Below are 16,273 nucleotides of genomic sequence, written 5' to 3'. Positions count from 1 at the left end.
CTGATGCCACAGAGCATGGCTTTAGTCCCTGCTTTCTTCTACCTTCTTCCTCTCCTCCTTCAGTCCAGTCTGTTCACAAACCTGCTCCCCACTCAGCCACGTCTTTTGCTGTCTTTCTCATCACTAATCCCAATGCCTATAGAACAACTCTTGGCACATTTCATTATTGAACAAAATTCTTTATTTTACCTCCTGCTTTGATGAAGTTGCCAATGAACTTGGCACTGGAAAGAGGCACATGGAGGGCCACATGGAGAAGGGGAAAAGCATGCCTTTGAATCAGACAGGCCTTGGTTAACAGGCCTGATGTGCTTCTTACTCGGTGTAACTTTGGGCAGATAACTTAGTGTATAGCTGGAGCTTTTGTGTTTCTAAGTGGCAGAATCCCAACTCAAAGCAACTTAGCACCAAAAGGAATTTGTCAGATCACGTGTCCGGGAATGACGCAGAGCATGCGTTGGGTATTCCTGATTTGAGGGGCTCAATTCTCCCATTAGCCTGCTTCTTTCAGTTTTGTTTGGTTGGGTGGTTTGGTCTAAAAGGTCTTCCTGCATGGTCTGAGAGCTTGTCCACTTATGTGACTCCCATGACTGAGACCTCTTTCAAGTGTTCTCCTACACTTTCCTTTCTGCTGTCACCTTTCTTCCATTTTGAGGCTATCAGAGGATCTCAGAGGACCTGGGTCTCAATGAACCTGATCCCAGAACCCTGAGACACAGAGAGATGGTATCCCCTGAGTTCTGCCTAACTCCTTTCTACCATCTTCTCTTCTTTTGCATGCAAAGTGTGCTATTCCACCTGGATCAACTCCAAATAACCCAGCAAAAGAGCTGAGCTTGATTTTTAATGTGGTGATTGAAAACAGAGATGGGGTGGAGAGTTAGGGCAGAGGGAGGTGGCTGGTTTGGGAGAAACAGCCCATGCTGCTTGGCCAGCTTGCTGACTGGGGTGGTATCTGAGGTTGCATCTGGAGACAGCTCTGCCTCCCATCCAGATTCCCGTAGCAGGAACAAAGTGACCTGGGCCTTGTCTCTCTAAGCCCCCACGCAAGTGGTTTCTATCAAGTTTTGTAATGTGAGAGCCTCTCTGGAGGCCAAGGCCTTCATGCCTAACTGCAAGTTGTTGAGACGCCGTTTCCAATCTTTTTAGAAAATGGATTGGTTTCCAGATTGACAGCCTTGGAAACTGGACTCCTCTGTTTGTCCCACAAACAGGTATCACCTGTGAACTGCAGGTGGAGGCAGAACATGGTGTTCAAGCCCAACTCCTGGTTCTCCATGGCGTGGGGTGGGTGTGGGAGGGTGAGGGAACATTGGGAGTGCCAGAGAAATGATGTCTATAACCAAATGTTAATAATGATTATGGAAAATCAGCCACCTGCTTTAACTTCCCCCTTAAAAGACGTTTTTAAAGTTAAGTTGCTGAAAAGTGACATTTGAACGATTTCAATTCTAACTTGTCCATCACTCCGAGGCTGCCCTCCGAGAATAGAGTTGAAAAGCAAAGAACCTGTCTATTCCCCTATCCAGACCACAGGAACAGAGGAGAGTCCATGCTCATGAGCCCAACCCTTCTCCTCCTTCCCAGTTGTACACACCTGAGAATCTGGTGAAATGGGTGCTAGAATTTCAAGTGGATTTTCTTATCTAGTCCTTATGAAAAGAAGGAAGACAAGAATAATAAAAGTGGCTATGGTTTATTAAGTGCCTAGTATGTGCCAGGTGCTTTTTATGTCTAATCTCTAATTCCCAAAATAATCTTTTGAGGGAGTGTTACTGCCTTCATTTCATAGATGAATGGTCTGTACACTGAGTATAGGAGAAGTTACCACTTGCCCAAGTTTCCATGACCAGGACACAATGTGGCTGAGATCCAAGTCAGGTGTGCTGTCCTCCAGGCGCTCTGAGCAGATGCTCACTCTCCCATCCATTCCCAGATCCTGAACAGGTCAGGGCTGGGGAGAAGAGACATCCATTGCTCACTCAGCTCTTGGCTCCTTCATGGCATGGTTCTGGGCTGGAAGCCGTGATCCTGGTCTACTACATGGTTGGGAGAGTGAGTGAATTGCTTTGTCTCCCAAACCTAGGAAAGGTGAGAGTGACTGGACAGAGAGATGAGATGGGAGGACCCAGGGGCAAAAATGGGAGGTGGGAAATTAGCTGTGCTTGTTTAGAGAACTGTTTATAGACACTTCTCAAGGTGAGAGCATACTCAGTTTGTTTTTTCCATTTTTTCAGAGATGATGAAGGCCTGGTCTAGAGAAATCTCTTTAAAAACAAAATCTATGGGTATTAACGGTTACTGATTTATCTGGCAAAGACTGGTTAACAGGGATCAGTCCTATCTGCCCACTGTCTCTGGGTTTTAAGAGTAAATCATCTCAGAACTGCTCAGTTACCTTTCTACTCAGTGCTGTTGGTACTAGTGTCCTTAAAGACTTTAGGGTAAGTCTTTTCCCAGAGTCCCAAAATAGCAGAGAGGAGTTGAGATGCCCTGGGAGACAGACATGTGAATCCTTTAGCTAGAAATGTGTTCTAGGCCCAGAGCTCAGAGACAACATCAGGAACGGTTCCAGGTCTGGAATCTCAGACTCGCTTCACCATGAAGTACCAATCTTCTCCATACTGGCTGCTGAGTCACTTCCTCTGGGTCACCATGGCAGACCTTCCCCTACCTGGCTCTGCCTGTCACTTTTCTTACCCTAACCTGGACTCTGGGTCCTGGTCTCAGCTCTATGTCTAGTGCTACTTCCCAGCACTATTCAGAGATGATAAAAGTCTCTTGTAGTAGTAGGAGCAGCAGCAGCAGCAGCAGTAGTAGTAGTACTAGTAGTAGTGAGGACAGTAAAAGCAAAAATAATGCTTCCCAGAGGGTGTACACTGTATAGAAGGTACTTTACCTCTATGAATTCTAATCCTTTGCAGAGAATGCCCACTTTACCAAGATTCAAAGAGGTTAAATGACTTGTTTAGAGTCACACAGCTAGTAACACAGTTAGAATCCAAATTCAGACCTGTCGGCCTCCAGAACTCAGCACAAAGAGGACAGAGTCTAAGCCATCTTCCTGGTCATGATCACCTGCTTCACTACTCAGTTATTTCTATTCTTGGGGTACTCTGCAGTGTTCTAGAGGCTGGGTGCTCTTATCCCAAGATGGAGAAGCTAAAGCAGAGAGCATTAGAGCAAAATATTTATAGCCCTGTAGAGGTCAACAGAATGTGGGCGGGTCATTAATTTACTACCTCTTTGCAAAAACTGTTAAGAGGTCCAATGGACTGCATGAAAAATATCAACTTACTGAAACACTTCAGTCAAACTGATAAAGACGTCAAACACGGAGATGCACATTTGTCTAGTGAGCCAAGTGGTGAGAAATGTGGGAGGGTGGGGTCTACACTGCCAGCTAAGGTGACGTTCGTGTTCACAGCATCAGAGAAAACAGATCTGAAAGAGATCTGGAAGGCCAAACTGTCTGGTCCTTGATCACATCCCTGACTAGCAGTTGCCCAGCCCCTCCTAGGACAACCACAGGGACAGGAAAATCACTATTCCCAGTGGCTTCAAATTCCATCTCTGGACATTTCTGACTTCCTGGGTGCTGGAGCAACAGAAATAGAACTTCAGCACTCTCAGATGGAGATCCTGTGAGTGCCAGTGAGGCCACTGTAATAGACACAGTGGGAATGCCAAATGGTTTAGCCACTTTGGAAAACAGTTTGGCTGTTTCTTATAAAGTTAAAAATATACTTACCATATGGTCCAGCAGTCCCACTCCTAGATATTTGCCCAGTGACAACATATGTCCATATTAAAACCTGTATACAAATACCTTTATAATCATTAAAAATTGGAAACAATCCAAACGTCCATCAACTGGTGAATGGACAAATGGTGGTATGTCTATACTGTGTACTACTAGTACAGCAAGAAAAAGAACATGCTACTGACATGTGCAGTAGTGTGGATAAATCTCACATGCCTTATCAAAGTGAAAGAAACCAGACTCAGGTCAAAAGGCTACATAGGTTTTGATTTAATTTATATGACATTCTGGAAGAAGTGACAAAATGTGTGTGTGTGTGTGTATGTGTATGCATATATGTGTGTGTGTGTGTGTATACACACATACATTTTTGTAAATATATACATATACTTACAAAGAAGCTTAGTGGTAGCCACGGGCTGGGAATGAAGGGAGCTTTTGAATACAAGGAGGTATGAATGGATGTTTTTGGGGTGATGGAAATGTTCTATATCTTGATTGTAGGAGTTATTTTACAACTGTACAAGCTTGTGAGAATTAGCAAATTGTATATCTAAAAGGGTACATTTTACTGTATGAAATTATTCTGTGGTAATTACGACCTTAGAAAATATTAAAAATAGGCAGACACAAAACTTGATAGTTTGGTGACTGTATTAGTCCATTTTCACCCTGCTATGAAGAAACACCCAAGACTTGGTAATTTATAAAGAAAAGAGGTTAAATTGGCTCACAGTTCTGCATGGCTGGGGAGGCCTCAGGAAAGTTACAATCATGGTGGAAGGCACCTCTTCACAGGTGGCAGAAGAGAGAATGAGAGTAAGCAGAGGAAATATTAGAAGCTTATAAAACCATCAGATCTCGTGATACTCACTCATTATCGCAAGAATAGCATGGGGGAAACCACCCTCGTGATTCAGTTGCCTCCACCTGGTCCTGCCCTTGACATATGGGGATTATGGGAATTACAATTCAAGGTGAGATCTGAGTGGGGACATAGTGAAACCATATCAGTGACCTTCCTCTGTGTGGCTTCAGGATTTTGGTCCTCATGGTCATGATGGTTATGAGAGGACTATCCCCACTTCCTCTGTGAAAATCTGTAAGGGCCACCTCACATGGATGTCTGAATCTGCCAAGCCACTGCTGGAGCTGGGGCCACTGTTGTCTTCTGGGCCAGTAGTTCTGATGTCCCAGTGGCTGGGTCCCAGGCTCTGTCTATTAACTTGCACTTGTTCTGTATCTCGTACCAGGGCCTTTCCACCCTAGACAACTGACATACTCCCTGCTGCTCCAAGCTACTTGATGACAATTTTTTCCAGCCAGGATAGAAATGGTTTCCTTTTCCTGGTAGGCTACTCTTCTGTGGTCCTCTCTGAGGAATTGCTTGAGTAGGTATCATGGCTATTTTAATGTATACACAAGGTCTGTTCCTTCCAATGGGATGCTCATGCCATTAGGGTCCCTGGGACTGGAGCAGATTAAAGCAAGTCCACCACCTTGCTTCTCCCAGAACTTCAGCTCTCAGCCTTGATGCCCAGGTCTGGGGCTGTGTCCTGCACTCCAGTATTTTCCTGCAGATTCTCCTTTTCTGCTGCCCTTGAAATAGAGCTTCTTTTAGCATGTTCTACCTACACACTTCAAATTAATCATGCTTGTTTCTGTGTCTGAACCCCAAGTTTGGCCATGGATCAAGTTATTTCTCCAGGACATTCTAACACCCCATGCAAATCAATGCTATGAATCAATATTGAGGAGACCAAAGCTGAGATAATACCTAACTTCAGGTGTTCAGAATAGCTCAATTCTAATTTTGGTTTAAAAACCTTTTTTACAGAGTGACGATGTTTTTGCCTTCTAGCAGCCTCTATTATTTTCATTCTTCTCTTCTGACATAGTACTGGGTAAATCTCATATGTCTTTTACATGATAGGCCTCTTTGAAGAAAATAATCCTGTTTTTCTGGAATGTTCTATTTAGGTTACCTTAGCAAGAATGCTTGTCTGTTGGCGAGAGCACATCTGGAGTTCTGAATTGAGATGCAGATCCTGTGTATAAGAAGGACATAGGAAGAGCTGGATGTCAGAGGGGGAGAAGTGGAGACTCCCACACCACGTTGTAGGAAGAACCTGCCTCATGTTCGGGGTCTGCCTTCTCTTTCTAGGTAGAGGTATCTAAAGAAACAGCCTGGCATTGCCGTGTCACCACTGAGCAAGAGACCCCCTTCTCATTAAGGAATTTGGAGTGAAATGACACAGCCCATGAAAAAGTTCTCTGTGGAGTTATCAGCATTTTTTCAAATAAATTATTTATATTTTTGGCACTAAAATAGATTTAGCATGTCCTAGGAGTATTGATTGGCTTGGGCTGGATTCTGTGTGGAGGCCCAGAGGGAGGAAAAGTCCTGGTTTTAATGGAAGAAACATCCCAGGCACATGGGGGGAAAACCCAAAAACAAAAGCAGAGAAGCATAATGTACCCAGCCCTCCTCAAAGCACATGGGACTGTGCACCAAACCGTGCACAGTTCTGGTGCTCAAGCAAGGTTGAAACATAACCCAAACATTGGCGAGCCCACAGGCCAACTCCCTACATTTCTGGAATGGTTTTGCTGAGAACAAGAAATCCATTTCAGCCACCAGAATTCTCTTTATTATTTCCCACCCAGGCTGCCTCTTCTATCTTGTAATGGACAGGACCCATCCCATTCTGAGTGCAGCTCGGTGGTCTGAGCACAGATGGAGGCCCACTTCCCTTCCTCTCCAGAACTTTTCAGGGAGGGTCCTGTATTTATTTTGAAAAAAGATTTTGAGTCACTGTTGGGGAGGGTGACACCCAAGGGTATGCTCAGCTGAAGGCTGTGATAAAAGATGCCCCCAGAACTGCTATGTGTAGGATAAGTAGGGAAATTTGTGTTGCTTCTGAGAAAGAGGAGTAAGGAGAGGAAAAAAAGAAGTGAGGGGCAGCCAAGAGGTAGAAGAGACTGGCAGGGTTGGGGAGGGGGGTGATCCTGACTCCTGAAAGGCTTAATATGTTATTAAAATAACCGAATGGTTTGTGGGCATGGCCTTGGGGTGGACGTGCCAGAGAAGGGGCTGTGTGTTGTACCTGCATCAGAATAGGAGAGGCCAGAGCCTGTGGCTGGGCTGCAGGAACTGCAAGAGAAGGTCTGAGCATGAGTTATGCTTGTTTCCTTGTTTATTTCTCCTGTTGAACTTGAACTCCTTCCTTGGGGGGCTCTATCTTACTTGTCTTATGTATTTTCAGTGGCAATATACTGCCTAAAACAGAGAAGGCCCTCAATCAACACTGTTCAAAGGAAAGAAAGACAGAAGGATAGACCTTTGCAGTAGAATCTTTTAATTTTGCAAGTAATAAAGGATAAAAGGTAATTGAGAATGCCTCAGAAACAGCGAAGTCCCAACATTGATTTCTTGTAATCTACAGATTCATTCAAAGGAAAATGAAATCAATTAAACTTTTCTTTAAATCTTGTCTGCCTTATCTTTGCAAGTCTAGTTCAGATGGATTGGTCTAGGTGCACCTGCTCCATGTCTCTTCTGTGCTCCTAATTGGGCATCATGGTACATGATCTAGAATGATGGGAAATTAGAATTGAGAAGATGCATTAGAAGTCATTTAGAGATATTCTGATCCCTGAACCTTAGCATTAACCATAACTCTGACATTTAAGGGACCTTAAATGTCATTTAACATTTTGTGTCTTTAGGGTTTGTTTGTTTGTTTTATAAAATGTCTTTTACTTTAAAATGAGGCTTTCCTGGGTCTGTCAACATAGATGTGTGTTCCACAAAGGAATAAACCTAAGTTAAGAGCATGAAACATGATCAGTATAAAATCTGTGCTGAAAAATGCTTTGCAAATATTTTACAAGAAATAAATGTTACTATTTCAAACCACAGTGACTTCGTGGTAAATCAAAGATCCTTTTGTTTAGTAGAGCACCTTTAGTTAGGATACTCAAAGTAGACTTGGAGCTCAGTCTTGGAACAAGAGTTGGAGAAAGCCAAGTTGGAGTTCTACTGGTAGGTGTGAAGGGCAATATGGGAGGGAGAAGAAAAGAGAAGATGGAAGGAGGAAATGCAAGAAAAGACTGGTGAGATGGCAGTAGGTTAGGGTGAGGGGTGATGTGGCCAGGGAAATTGTGCCATGGCAATATCTGAGAGTCAAAGTGGCGGTTGTCCATGTTCTTATGATGTGACTCTGCCCCCACTTTAATTTCCTACAAACTTTGAGCTGAATTTTTTAGCAAAGTGAACAATTTCCCCAGGAATTCATAGAAACCTTGGGGAGGGAACTGTACCTTCAATAGCATGTAGAATGGAGGTTTAAGTAATCCTATCTAGACCTTCAGGTGTAGGAGGACCCCAGAAGATAACTGGGTTACGCTAGGCTATTTAGTGTCATGGACTCTTATGAATGCATGGACATCATCACTTGAAATTCATATATTTTAAAACAGGAGATGGAGATAGACATAAAAGTTGTAAATAGTCAAACCTCAGCTGTAAAGTACAAAACATCAGTTGAGTACCTTTCATACAGTTTTTGTCTTCCCCTGGAATGAATTTTGATGATGTCCTTTTTGCACAAGAGATCTTGTAGCTAGCAACCAAAAGATGAAAATCTTTACCAATGTGAATTTGGGGGACTTGGGAAAAAAGATGGTCTTAGTGATACATTATCACAACAGCTTCCACCGTAAAGCCTGATGGAAAGTTTTCATGTCATTATACACCCAAATAAGAGTGTCGTGTGGCATTTCTACAAACCAATTGTGAGCATAGTGAAATTCAGGGCTTTCACATTCCCAGTGGGAGAGCATTAATGCTATGATAACCTGTAAGTCAGTCTCTACCTCGATGGCTTTATTTCTGAAAAGACCTTGCTGGAAGATAAGATTGCTTGAGTTTTTCTGATGCCCAATTAGACAATTTGCTGCATCAGAATGCCACTGAGGGTGGCTGGATAGTCTGTCCTTTTTTGGTATCTCCTCTGGCATCTTGCCCATTCTTGTCCATACTGTCTTCCTAGTCATTCATGCTGTTCTCTTCCCATTTGACCCAGAGGTTAACGAGAGCACTGGGTCTAAACTCTTCCTGGGCATAAATGGCAAGATATACAACAAAAGCTCCCAGGCCTCATGTGAAGCCAATGTGAAAGGGGAGTACGTGGCAAGTGGCTTGTTCACCAGTCTGTCCTTCTTGTGGCACACTGGTTCATAAGGTCACTTTCAGCTTTCTTATAAGCTGAGGCAATGAGGGAATTATGTCCGTGCCCAGGTTATGAACCAAGATGGTAATGGTGTCACTGGGCAGGGTGAGGCCAACAATAAGTAGATTTGAAAACCCAGCAATGGGTTCTTGAAGTGTAAGCAGTAATCTGTATGTTGTCAAAGATTAGGTAACCTTCCTCCATCTTGTAGATGCAGAGTTGTCACACTGTTGTTCATTAAGGCTGTGTATCCTGAATTTTTAGCTACATCAAGACCTACTTTTCTCGTGGCAATCCTGATATCTACTTTTTTAAAGCATTGACTCCATTCTCTGTTAAAGCATCCTGTCTCTGACAGCTCACCCAATTTCTGTTGGGCAGAGGTCTGAGCAAAGATGGCTTCTGAGAGGATCGTTAAGAGCTCACTCAGCTATTCCTGACATAGTCCTTCGGCTGCACTTCTCTGAGGTCTCCAGGGAACCTTCATCACCATGATAAAGCATTTATTATTGGGATCATCAGCTCGTGTATGAGGAGCTGAAATTTGTTGGTAGAGTCAAAAGGGATTTCAGCCTGGCTACTTTGCAGTTTCATTTTCTAATTTCCATGACATCACCCAAAATGACTGCTGAGAATTTCCAAAGGCAGTTTCTGGGGCATCTTCAACCACAACTTTCTCCATGTTGAGAAGACTTTCCTATCCTGGTTTGAACTCAACATGGTTATGCAATATTATTATCATGAATAAGGAGTCCCAGATTCCAGGGCCTTGGACAAAGACTTGGGTTGACTGTTCTTCACGTGTGTCAGCCACATTAATCTGTTACACCGTGGATGGATCCTGTTGTGGGTCAGGGTGCCAGTCTTGTCAGTGCAAATGATGAGGTGAAACTGAGGGTCTTCAGCACTTCCAGGTTCTTCACGAGCATTTCTACTTGGCCATCCATTTTCTGTCAGTAACAGAGTGACAGTGACAGTGATAAGGAGGCCCTTAGGTACATTGGCCACGTGATGCCAGTGAGGAAGATGGAGGGGTTTAATGCATGATACTTCGTGGACACTGATGATAAAGAAAAGGATGCCTATGAATTCCTGCCACAATGCAAGCAAGGTGCTCGATCTCACTGGCAATGGGTGTCTTCTCATTTCCAGCTTCTGAAATCAGTGAGGCCATTTGTCCAATGATGGTGCCATTGCCTGTGTTGGCAACTGTGCCAGTTGCTGTGCCTTCTAAACAGGTTGTGGAATAGAAGACAGTATTTTTTTTTTTCCAGGGGATTGTCATGAGACAAGTCACACGAGCAGGACTAGGGCTTGGACATCCCATTGATAGATGAGTTATCTACCCTACCTCCCTGAAAAGCCAGCAACCTGATATCTGTAGGAATTTAGTCCTATCCTTTAATCTCCACTATGTCCTGATTACCAACTATTATGCAGAAGTTGCATCCTTCTCTGCATCTCAGACAACAAGAGCTTGCTGAAGAATAATTTTACTATAGGTGGCCATGATATTGGTGTTTTTCACCTCTTGGTAATAAGCAAAGATCCCTGCAACCAGAGTAAGCACAGAACTCACATACACATTGTCTAGGGACACAGACTTATCACAAGAGTACTGAGTGCTAAATGCAACCCAGCAGAGGAATGCCACAGAGGGATGAAGAACACTGGCACCAAAACTTGACAATCTTTAATGTTTCTTTGAGATACCTAAATTAGGGTGATCCCAAGCCAGGAGCTCTGAAGCTCTCATGTTGGAGAGACCTGTATGTTTGCACCATATTTATTTTTCAATTCCTTATTGCTGAATTTGTGGCCATCCAGGTTAAGTTCTTTCCTGTGTTTCTCTTCTCGGTGATTGTTTTTGAGTTCCAAGCAGTTGTTCTTCAGGTGCCTGTACTTTTCCTTGCCTCTCCCTTTGACTGTTTTTTCTCGACAGTTTTAGTTCCACTGAGCTACACCAAGTAAATTTTTGGTGTTGTCTTGTCCATGAAGTGGATGATATGGGTACTGGAGGATGAGGTTGGGCTGCATGAGGGTGCACCTCCAAGGTGTGGGTCATACTAAGGGCCTGCAGCCCAGGGGTCTAGCTTCAGGAGCTTCAGACAGGGACACCAAAGGGCCAATGTCAGCCTGGAAATCAGGCTGGCATCCTGCAGCCCATTAAGTTCAGCACCTGTGATCTGTTTTCTGTCTTATTTCCTTTCATTTCTTATCTACCCTACCAGGTTGAAAGTATTCTGGGGGCAGAACCTATGTTTGTTTCATCATTATATTCTTACCACATGGGAATTCAAAAATAGATATTTGTTGAATGAATAAATGACCTCACAATTTAGGTTCTGTGGTTTTGTGTTCACCATTTGGCAGAGAAATGTAGCCACTGATGGAAGAGATACAGAGATGAATGAACAAACTTCATAAAGCAAGAGGCTCAAACTAGCTCTGCAATTTTCACCTGGGGCCCCTGGAAGTCTTTCTGAGGAAAAAGGTACATAAATCAATCTAAGCCTCAGTTTCTGCATTTGTAAAGTCAGGGTGAAAATAGGAGAATGACAGCATATGTCACTCAGGTTTGTTAGTATTAGATAATGCATGTGGAGCATTTAGAACTATTTCTGGTATATCATGAGTACACAAATTTGGTTATTAAGATTATAATAAGTAACCAGAATATAAAAGCAATATACCCACCAACATCCTCATCACAGTCCCTGCAGATGGATGCTTATCTTAGCTAGTCATGACATTTTTGGTAGTTACTGACTTTAGAAGGTTCATATAGTGGTCTTTCAGCCCTGTCTTCTCAAGAAAAAATCCTATGCATCACCCTTTACAGAGCTCTTTGAAGGCAAGAAACATGTCATATTCATCTCATTATCCTGCATGTCTAGCACAGTATATGACATACAAGGTGCTAAATATACCTTTTAAAGAAATAGATGAATAAATAAATGAATCCTATTCATAGAAGGCATTGACATTAGATATTGGTTCAAAAATCGTCTAGGATCAGTGGTGACTTAGTAGTGATGAAACTGAACCCAAACGCTGCCTTAGAGATCTTTTCATGCCCAGAAGTTCTGATTATGTTATGGCTCATCCTGTAATCAGCAACCCTTCCCTCCCTGAAACCCATTCCAGATGTGGATCTAGCAGCGGCCTCCACAGTGAGGGGCGTGTTAACTGCCAGGCCTATCATAATTAATAGTCATTCAATCTGGGCTTTGGAGGGATAGTCTGATGTAACTCTCATCAGCTCCATCAGCAATGCCATGATCAATTTTAAAGAGTTGAGCTGATGTGGCTTATCAAGGGACCTTAGCTGCTATGACGCTATGGCCTGGCTTGATGCCCTCAGCCAAAGCCAAGTGTTGGGTGGGTAGCTTGGCTGTCTCAAGAGCCTGCCTGGCCCACTCTGGTGGTATGTGTCAGGGCAGCAAGAATGCATTGCCTAAACTAGGAATGTGGACCGCCTCTGAGGGCTGGAGAAAGAGGGGAATGGAGGGAGGGAGTTTTGGCTCTGATGGTGGAGCAGGAGAACTGGTTGTTCAAAGGACATGTAAACAGTCCTTGGCTCAAGCGTTCCTGCTGTTATCCATAGTTACTCCCAATCAATGTATCTTGGGTATTGTTCTAGGGCAGGGAAAAGGTGGAGTCCAACCAGGAGCAGATTACAAGACACATTGCAGATCTAGTGTACAGAGGTGCAAACTTGGCCTAGGGATAAAGTGGTTGGGGCCGGGATGCCATGACTTCAAGGATGGCCTCAGTGCTTAATCTTTGGAAAGGGCACGACTCATCCCAGGGACATCTGCAGAGCCCGTGTTCTCAAAGAGATACATCTTGGTTTGATGGGTGGAAAGACAGTAGAAGTCCTGTTTTCTCATCGTATCCTTTTTCCATCCAGGCAAAAAGGGACTGATAATAATCTCATTCTCATTCTTCTTCTGGTTGTTAATGAGTTTTAGCACATGAAACATATTTAATACGAATAGGCTCACCTCACTACGTTGGAATTTGGGTTTGGAAGGCAGGGCCTTAGGGCTTTGAAATGTTTTGTAGAAAAGGCAATGCCGTGTGGGGGCTTCTCTGTTACCATGTGCCCTTCCCACTGGAGGGAACAAACCACTGCACTAGAGTGACTCAGCCCACAGCTGATAAAGATATTGTGGTATAAGCTTCTGGCAATGTGGGCTTGATAGAATGAAGAATATGTTATTTCTCTTCTTTTCTCAGCCACATTAACCTCCTGACATCCCTAGAATATAGTAGGCTTTTTCCTACCTAGAACCTTCACTTCCCTGGCCTATGCGTGACTGGCCGGTTTTCATTCTTCAGATTCCTGTTCAATGTCAGCTTCTCAGAGAAGCCTTCCCTGACCACTGGATGTCTAAAGTAGGCGTTCTCTCTCTACCTCCCCAATATACTTGTGTTAGTCCAATGCATTGCTATAAAGCAATACTGAGACTGGATAATTTATAAAGAAAGAAGATTGTATTGGTTTTATTGGTCCTGCAGGCTGTACAGGAAGCTTGGTGCCAGAATCTGCTTGGCTTCTGTTGAGGCCTCAGGAAGCTTTTACTCAAGGTGGAAGACGAAGCAGCAGCAGTCATGTCACATGGTGAGTGAGGAAGCAAGAGATGGGTGAGGTGCCACACCCTTTTAAACAACCAGCTTTCATATGAACTACCAGAGTGAGAACTCACTTATCACCAAGGGGATGGTGCTAAGCCATTAATGAGGGATCCGTCCCCATGATCCAGTCACCTCTCACCAGGCCCTACTTCCAACGTTAGGAATCACATTTCAACATGAGATTTGGAGGGGAAAAACATCCAAACAATATCAATGCTCTATGACAGCCCTCTGTTTCTTTCCTCTGTGGCCCTCTTCATAACTCTTAACTACAGTGATTCACTGGTTTGTTATCTTTAGAGTGTGAACCCTGTGAGGGCTGGCCTGCCTTGTACTTGGTGTACTTGGTGTATTTTCAGAGTATAGGACAGACCTAGCAAACTTAAAATATTTGAGTTCCTATCACGTGTACTTCAGTACTTTAGGAATTTCTGGGCATGTGAGTTAGACCTAGCCTTTTAAAGCTTAACATCTAGCTGGGAAAACAGCAAAATTTTCACTAGCACTTATAATAAGTGCTTTGAGAGAGGAAGAACAGGGTGCTGTTAGGGGAACTCTAAACAGGTCTGCAGAAGCCAGAGGAGGTTTTCTCCTGGAAGATCTAAGAACTGTGATCTGAATCAAGTAGAAATTAGCTAAAGAAAAAGAGAACTAGTTCTAGGCAGAGGGGATAGCATGTGCAAAGGCCTGGAGGTGGGAGAGACGAGAGCATCTCTGAAAGCTGTTTAGTCGACTACAAGATGACAAGTAGCAATAGATGAAGACAGAGAGACAGCAGGGGCCAGAGCACAGCATGCTAAAACCAGACTAGGTTTGGATTTTATTCTGTAGAAAATGCAGAGATGCTGAAGAGTTTTAAGTAGAGAGAGGCATGATCTGATGCTCATTTTTGAAAGGATCATTCTGCTTTGTGGAGAGGAAGGACTTAGAGGAGCAAGGCTAAAGGCAGGGTAACCATGTAAGAGGTTACCGTGGTGGTCCAGGAGAGCAACCATGGTGGCCTGGACTGGGGAGGTGGGTGTGGGGGTGGAGAGCAGGGAAATGGTACCCTCAGAGTTAGGGGATGGGAGTCTGAAGACGTAATTGATAGTATAAGAAAAGAGTCAAGGTCAGGGAATGCTTAGTGATGGTGGGTGGGCATAGGGATGAAGCCCCTTTGTCTTGGGCACCTGTGTGAAGGATGATGCCATCCACAGAGACAGGTAAGCTGGGGAGAGTAAAGGCACCAAGTACAACCTTTCTTTGGGCCATCCCTCCTGTTCTCTTCCCCTAGGGAAATTCTAGCTGCCATAAAGACTCAGGACAAGTGCCACATCCTCTTCAAATTCACCTCTGAACCCTCCTGTGAACTCCTGTAGCACCAGCCACTGGCCCACACCCTTTGTCACTAGTGTACGTTGCTCTGCAGTGTTTCATCCAAGTTAGCCTTGTCTTTCCAACTAGGTTTTGTGCTCCATGCTTGCAGAATCATTTGTCCCAGTGACGCCTGCAGGGCTGAGTATGTGGCAGGTACTCAGTTCTTGGGGGCCGTATTAGTCAGGGTTCTCCAGAGAAAAAAGAACCAATAGGATGTATATATAAGATGGTCCTCAACTTATGGTTTGACTTATGAATTTTTAAGTTTACAATGGCTTGAAAGTAATACACCTTCAGCATGCTCCTGGATTTACACAGGGGTTACATCTGGATAAACCCATCATAAGTTAAAAATGATATAAGTTGAAAATGCAGTTTCCACTTATGATATTTTCAATTTATGATGAGTTCATCAGGATGTAACCCCATCATAAGTTGAGGAGCATCTGTATATAGAAAGAGATTTATTATGAGGAATTGGCTCATGTGGTTATGGAGGCTGGTGAGTCCAAAATCAGCAATGTGATCCAGCAGACTAGAGACCCAGGAGAGCCAATGGTGCAGATGAAGTCTGAAGGCAGGCTGCTAGAGAATCTCCCGTTGCTCAGGGAGACCAGTCTTCTTGTTCTATGCAGCCCTTCAACTGATAGTATGAGGCCCACCCACAATATGGAAGGAAATGTGCTCTACTCAACCTCTACATATTTCAGTATTAATCTAATCCCCAAACACATTCTAAATTGACACAAAAAATTAGCAATCACAGGGACAGAGTGGTGCTGTGAAAATCATAGTAATTTTCCCAAGATCACCCAGCAAGGCTGTGTCAGAGCCCAGAGTGACACTCAGGTTTCTAGACTCCCAGGTTTTTGTTTTTCCCACTACATTTCACAATGGAAAACTTGAGTGTGTGTGTGTGTGTGTGTGTGTGTGTGGTGTTTCTCAGTTAAGAGGCCAGATAATTAAAACTATGGCTTCTAGTTTTTAACTTGGGGATTATACAACAAAGAAAGGAGATCTTTTCCCCCAATTGCGTATTCTTTGTCGGCAGGTTTCTGAAAACAGCAGTTTGATCTGGCCTACAGGAAGTTACCAAGTGGCCTGGGTCTTCAGCAAAAACAGCCTGTTCCAGGTCACTGAATTCAGGCAGCTTTGGGCCTGGGAGCTCTACTCTTCAGGGGTCCAGGCTGCAAATATCCTGCCAGTGCACCCCATAATACTCTCTGACATGGGAGGCTGCCACCATCCCTCCCTCTGACCTCCTGCCAGTTCTCTAGCA

At 43.8% G+C, this 16,273-nt stretch overlaps 1 long non-coding RNA gene across 1 annotated transcript in view; it reads left to right on the top strand.

The window, feature by feature from the left end:
* Positions 1–7,682, top strand: part of LOC114671418 (uncharacterized) — a 59,321-nt gene extending 51,639 nt beyond the window's left edge. Inside the window, exon 4 of the long non-coding RNA XR_013402149.1 lies at positions 5,744–7,682. This is a non-coding gene — a long non-coding RNA (uncharacterized LOC114671418). The remainder of the gene's footprint in view (positions 1–5,743) is intronic.
* Positions 7,683–16,273: the final 8,591 nt, after the last annotated feature.

The sequence above is a fragment of the Macaca mulatta genome, chromosome 12 (assembly GCF_049350105.2).
Source record: "Macaca mulatta isolate MMU2019108-1 chromosome 12, T2T-MMU8v2.0, whole genome shotgun sequence".
Classification (NCBI taxonomy): domain Eukaryota; kingdom Metazoa; phylum Chordata; class Mammalia; order Primates; family Cercopithecidae; genus Macaca; species Macaca mulatta.
This window is presented reverse-complemented; position numbering and strand designations above follow the sequence as displayed.